Source organism: Octopus bimaculoides, chromosome 21 (assembly GCF_046866305.1).
Source record: "Octopus bimaculoides isolate indiv1 chromosome 21, ASM4686630v1, whole genome shotgun sequence".
In the NCBI taxonomy this organism is placed as follows: Eukaryota; Metazoa; Mollusca; class Cephalopoda; order Octopoda; family Octopodidae; genus Octopus; species Octopus bimaculoides.
In genome coordinates this window covers 8,177,153-8,183,152 of record NC_142948.1, presented here as the reverse complement: position 1 = coordinate 8,183,152, position 6,000 = coordinate 8,177,153, and the positions used below count along the sequence as shown (strand labels likewise).

General features: G+C 38.9%; 1 protein-coding gene across 4 annotated transcripts in view; it reads right to left on the bottom strand.

Annotated features, from left to right (window-relative positions):
* Window positions 1-6,000, bottom strand: part of LOC106880926 (mitogen-activated protein kinase kinase kinase 7-like) — a 427,548-nt gene that overhangs the window by 396,441 nt on the left and 25,107 nt on the right. The window lies entirely within an intron of this gene.

Genomic DNA, 6,000 nt, shown 5'->3' with positions numbered 1-6,000 from the left:
GTTGGTGTGTTTATATCACCATAACTTAGCAGTTCAGTAAAAGAGACTGATAAAGTACCAGGCTTTGAAAGAAAAAAAAACTAAGTACGGGGGTTAACTTATTTGACAGAAAAATCAAGGTAGTGCCCCAGCATGGTCACAGTCTAATGACATAAACAAGCAAAAGGTAAAAAGTACATGCAGGTAAATACCTCAAGGTATTCTGAATATCACTCTACTGATTCTGCCAATCCATTAATCTCTTTTAGATAATTGCTATTCATTAACAGTTAAATAGCTAATTTTGCAATTATGCATGTTGCCTCATTTATCACCGATTCATTCATCACTGATTCAGAATGACACAGCTCATTCAATTGTGAACCCTGTTATGCTTATCATGGACTGATCGGTGATAACACAGATTGGCAATCAGTTGACGTTTCTGCTTGTACTACAACAACGTACCCCAGCAACCACCCACAGTGTTCAGCTTTCCAAAATGCACTGACTATGAGAGGTGATAGGAGCACTCCGTCGGTTACGACGACACGAGTCCCAGCTGATATGATCAACGGAACAGCTTGCTCGTGAAATTAACATGCAAGTGGCTGAGCACTCCACAGACACGTGTACCCTTAATGTAATTCTCAGGGAGATTCAGCGTGAGACAAAGTGTGACAGGGCCAGCCCTTTGAAATACAAGTACTACTCATTTTTGCCAGCTGAGTGAACTGGAGCAACATGAATAAAGTGTCTTGCTCAAGGACACAACACGTCACCAGGAATTGAACTCACAACTTTACAATCGTGAGCCAAATGCCCTAACCACTAAGCCACACACCTTCACATAAGCATTGACTATCGCTTACGAGGTGGTATCAAAAACTTCCTAGGCTAGTTCTGTAGCATGCCAACAGATGGCAGCACAAGGATGCGTGTGCAGTGAGGGATAGCAGTGACCTTCATGAGGCAGTGTGTTGAGTGACATTGCTGTGTTTATTTTGCGAGTTGTGAAATTTGTGTTTTTGTGATCGTGTGTATGCTGTGGTCTGTGATTTTTGTCATGGACAGGAAGTTGGAACAAAGAGCCAACATGAAATTTTGCATTAAACTTGGGAGGTCTGCTAGAGACATTGAGCATACTTCAGCAAGCTTATAGTGACATGGCAATGGCTTGTACACAATGTTCTGAGTGGCACGGTAACTTCAAAAGCAGAAGAACATCCCTGGAAGACAATGGAAGCAAACCGGAAGACCTACCACAAGCATCACCCCTCCAGAAATTGTGAGAGACGGGGGAAGAGGGGGAGGGGAGAGGGAGAAGAGATCAGTGGTTCACATCAGTTTTGACCTTGCAGCACATAAAAATTTTTTTAAAACTTAAATTCCCCTCTCCCCCTCCACCAAAACTTATTGTAAAATTAATAAATTAAATCCGCTAAAAATACAACTTTTGTCAAGAAATAATCTGCATTTTTAAAGTGCTGTTAAAATGATTTAAAGTACTAATCAGGCATCTTGTCTATGTATTTAAATCAGTCACATTGAAATAATTAAATACATTATTATATTATAATAATACTGCTTTCTTTTGTATCTGAGGTAATTTGATGAAAATTCTTAACTTCAAAGATCAAAAGATGAAATGATTTGTTCAATATATATAGAATTAAATTGCAATAAATTTGGAAAGTTATATTTTAAAATAGTATGAAACTTTTTATCATTTATTTTCGTCTTTATTTTGTGTTTTTTTTTTTTTTTGGTGGGGGTGTATTTTGTTGGGTTTTTTTTTTTTTTACTTTTTCCAGCCCTGTTCTGAATTGTCTTTCATTATTTGGTAACTGCAATATTAATTATATTATGATATTTCTCTTTTTTTTTTTTTCTAATACAATAAATATAATGCAGTAAGGAGAAGAAACGTGGAACTGTTGAAAATTGATTAATTAAATAGTTTAAACGATTAGTGATCAACTAATTCAAAATAGAATTATTTAGAAATTTTCCAAAACACCTTGTACTTCTTCCAAGTACAACATCTAATCTTGACTGTCAGGAAAATAATTCTTTTATTCTCTTACTTGTTTAACTCATTTGACCGCAGCCATGCTGGAGCACCGCCTTGGAGGGGTTTTTTTTTTTTTTTTTTTTAGTCAAAGAAATTAACTCCAGATTTATTCTTTGTCAGCCTAGTACTTATTCTACCAGTCTCTTGCTGAACTGCTAAGTTACAGGGCTGTAACACACCAACATCGATTGTCAAACAATGGTGGCGGGGGGGACAAACACGGACACAAAGACATATATATATACACACACACACATGATGGGCTTCTTTCAGTTTCTGTCTACCAAATCCATTCACAAGGCTTTGATCAGCCCAAAGCTATAGTAGAATACACTTGCCCAAGGTACCATGCAAGCTTCTTACCACACAGCCACGCCTACACCTATTAAATATATATTCTATATATGTATATGAATATCTAACTGAGAATAATATCAGGTAGTATATAACTAAAATACTAACAAATTCTAATGGCTTAAAGTTGGAGAACTATATATACATATATATATATACATACATACACACACACATATATATATATAAAGCCTTTGACAGGGTCCCCCGATCCCTTATCTGGTGGTCAATGAGGAAACTTGGGATAGAAGAATGGTTAGTGAGAGCTGTGCGAGCCATGTACAGAGATGCTGCCAGTAAGGTGAGGGTTGGAAATGAGTACAGCAATGAATTCCGGGTAGAGGTAGGGGTCCACCAAGGTTCCGTCCTCAGCCCCCTATTATTTACCATAGTCCTCCAGGCAATCACAGAGGAGTTCAAGACAGGTTGCCCCTGGGAGCTCCTCTATGCTGATGACCTTGCCCTAATTGCGGAGTCACTATCAGAACTAGAGGAGAAGTTTCAGGTGTGGAAGCAAGGTCTAGAATTGAAGGGCCTTAGAGTCAACCTAGCTAAAACCAAAATCCTAATAAGTAGGAAGGTAGATAAAACACAAACCCCTTCAGGTAGATGGCCCTGCTCAGTATGTAGAAAAGGAGTAGGTAGTAACTCTATAAGATGTACCCGGTGCAAGCTATGGACACATAAGAGGTGCAGCAACATCAAAGGCAGGTTAACTAGCAAGTTAGTTTTTGTTTGTGGCAGATGTTCAGGTGCAATAAAGACTGCAAACAAACAGGAAACAACTTCTATCTCATTCCAGGGTGAAAAACTAGAGGTAGTCGATAGCTTCCGCTATCTGGGCGACCAAGTTAGTAGTGGGGGTGGGTGCGCTGAAAGTGTAGCTGCTAGAATAAGAATAGCCTGGGCAAAGTTTAGAGAGCTCTTACCCCTGCTGGCGACAAAGGGACTCTCACTCAGAGTAAAAGGCAGACTGTATGACGCATGCGTACGAACAACCATGCTACATGGCAGTGAAACATGGGCTGTAACTGCTGAGGACATACGTAAGCTCGCAAGGAATGAAGCCAGTATGCTCCGTTGGATGTGTAATGTCAATGTGAATACCCGTCAGAGTGTAAGTATCTTGAGAGAAAAGCTGAACATTAGAAGCATCAGTTGTGGCGTGCAAGAGAGACGATTGCGCTGGTATGGACATGTGGTGAGAATGGAGGAGGATAGCTGCGTGAAAAAGTGCCACACCCTAACAGTTGAGGGAACCCGTGGAAGAGGTAGGCCCAGGAAGACCTGGGCTGAGGTGGTGAGGCAAGACCTTCGTACATTGGGCCTCACCGAGGCGATGACTACGGACCGAGACCTTTGGAAATGGGCTGTGCGTGAGAAGACCCGGCAAGCCAAGTAAGATCGTTGCCAGTGCCCCTGGACTGGTTCTTGTGCGGGTGGCACATGAGATGCACCATTTTGAGCGTGGCCGTTGCCAGTACCGCCTGACTGGCTCCTGTAGGATTTTCGAGCGAGATCGTTGCCAGTGCCCCTGGACTGGCTTGTGCGGGTGGCACATAAAAGACACCATTTCGAGCGTGGCCGTTTTCGTGCGGGTGACACGTAAAAGCACCCACTACACTCTCTGAGTGGTTGGCGTTAGGAAGGGCATCCAGCTGTAGAAACTCTGCCAAATCAGACTGGAGCCTGGTGTTGCCATCCGGTTTCACCAGTCCTCAGTCAAATCGTCCAACCCATGCTAGCATGGAAAGCGGACGTTAAACGATGATGATATATATATATATATATATATATATATATATATATGACAGGCTTCCGTCTACTGAATCCACTCACAAGGCTTCAGTCAACCAGAGACTATAGTAGAAGACACTTGCAGCGAGCTGGCAGAATCGTTAGTACGCCAGGCGAAATGCTTTGCGGTGTTTTGTCTATTGTTACGTTCTGAGTTCAAATTCTGTTAAGGTCGACTTTGCCTTTCATCCTTTCGGGGTCGATAAATTAAGTACCAGTTATGCACTGGGGTTGATGTAATCGACTTAATCCTTTTGGCTGTCCTTGTTTGTCCCCTCTATGTTTATCCCCTTGTGGGCAATAAAGAAATAAAAAAACACTTGCCCAAGGTGTCATGCTGTGGGACTGAACCCAGAACCATGTGAAAAAAATGGTTAAAATATTTTGTGTATTGTAGAAGTATAACCAACTTATTGCAGATAAATTTTAACAACAAAATCTTATGTGGACCCCTAAAAGTGATGTGGAACCCTAAATCTGGTGTGGACCCCAGCTGGGAACCACTGGTATAAATGATGGTCAGTGTCACAAAAGCTGAGTATTCATTTCCAACATACTGCAAAAAACATGTTTGGCTATGAGGAAATAGTACCTTTGATAGGAAACAGGTGAGGGACAGGAAGAGCATCCCACAGAAAACCTGCCTCAATAAACTCCATCATGAAAAAGTGGGTGCTAAAATGACAATGAAGTGTGTGTGTGGATACATATATATAACACATAAATATACACATATACATCCACATATATATACTCACACATACACACAAAGTATACCATTACTTTAGTCTCTTCACACTTTTATTATTCCTTTCTCAACTGAAACATCCATCCTTCAGCAACACAATAAAATATAAAAATTTTTTTAAAAAACAAGTACAAAGAAATGGGGTGGCTTAGCGAAAAAAAAAAATTTTACAGAATAAAATATATAAAAAAAATGAAACTCAGAAAAAATATAATGAAAACAGAAACAGGGGAAACAAACCAGAAAGGGAGAAAAAGGAAATCAAAACCTGAAAAGAAAAAAATTAAAAACGCAACACTAATGGAAAAAAGTATGGAAAGAACAAACCAATGACTTGAAAAGGAATAAAAGTGAAAAAAAAAAATTTGTAGCAAAACGAAATGAAACAAAAAAAGAAAGGTCTGCAAAATAGCAGAAATTGTCTATAAAGAGGCCAAAATATCTTCCAAGTGAAGAAATCAAGGAGACGCAAGTTTATGCTCTGATGATGGGAATAACCAAGCTTTAGAATAATTCAAAGACATAAAAAAAAAAAAAGAACTTCATAAGGAATGCGTTCAGTGAGGAGAGGCGGGAATTGGTATTTGGTGGGGATTGGTTGGTTTTTGTTCTTTTTTTTAATTGTATTTATTTTTTTTTTTTATTCTTTGTTATTCATTTCTTTTTTCAAACTACTTCTCTTTTTCTTTTCGAATGATTATTAGTAACTTTCAGCTTATCTATATAAGTATGCGTATGCATGTGTGTGTGTATATGTATGAGAATGTGTTTGTTATACACGTGCGTTGTGTGTATTACACACACTCACACAAGCACATTTATACACAAATATATATAAACAGATATATATACACGTTTCATGTACATACATACTTACACATCCATATACACATTACATATATATATATATATATATATATATATATATATATATATATAAACACGCACATAATAAGTATAGATCTTTCTGCTCATCCACCTACCAATATACCTATCAGCTTTTCTTCCTCTCTCTTTCTCTCTCTCTCCCCAGCTACCTCACTATCTA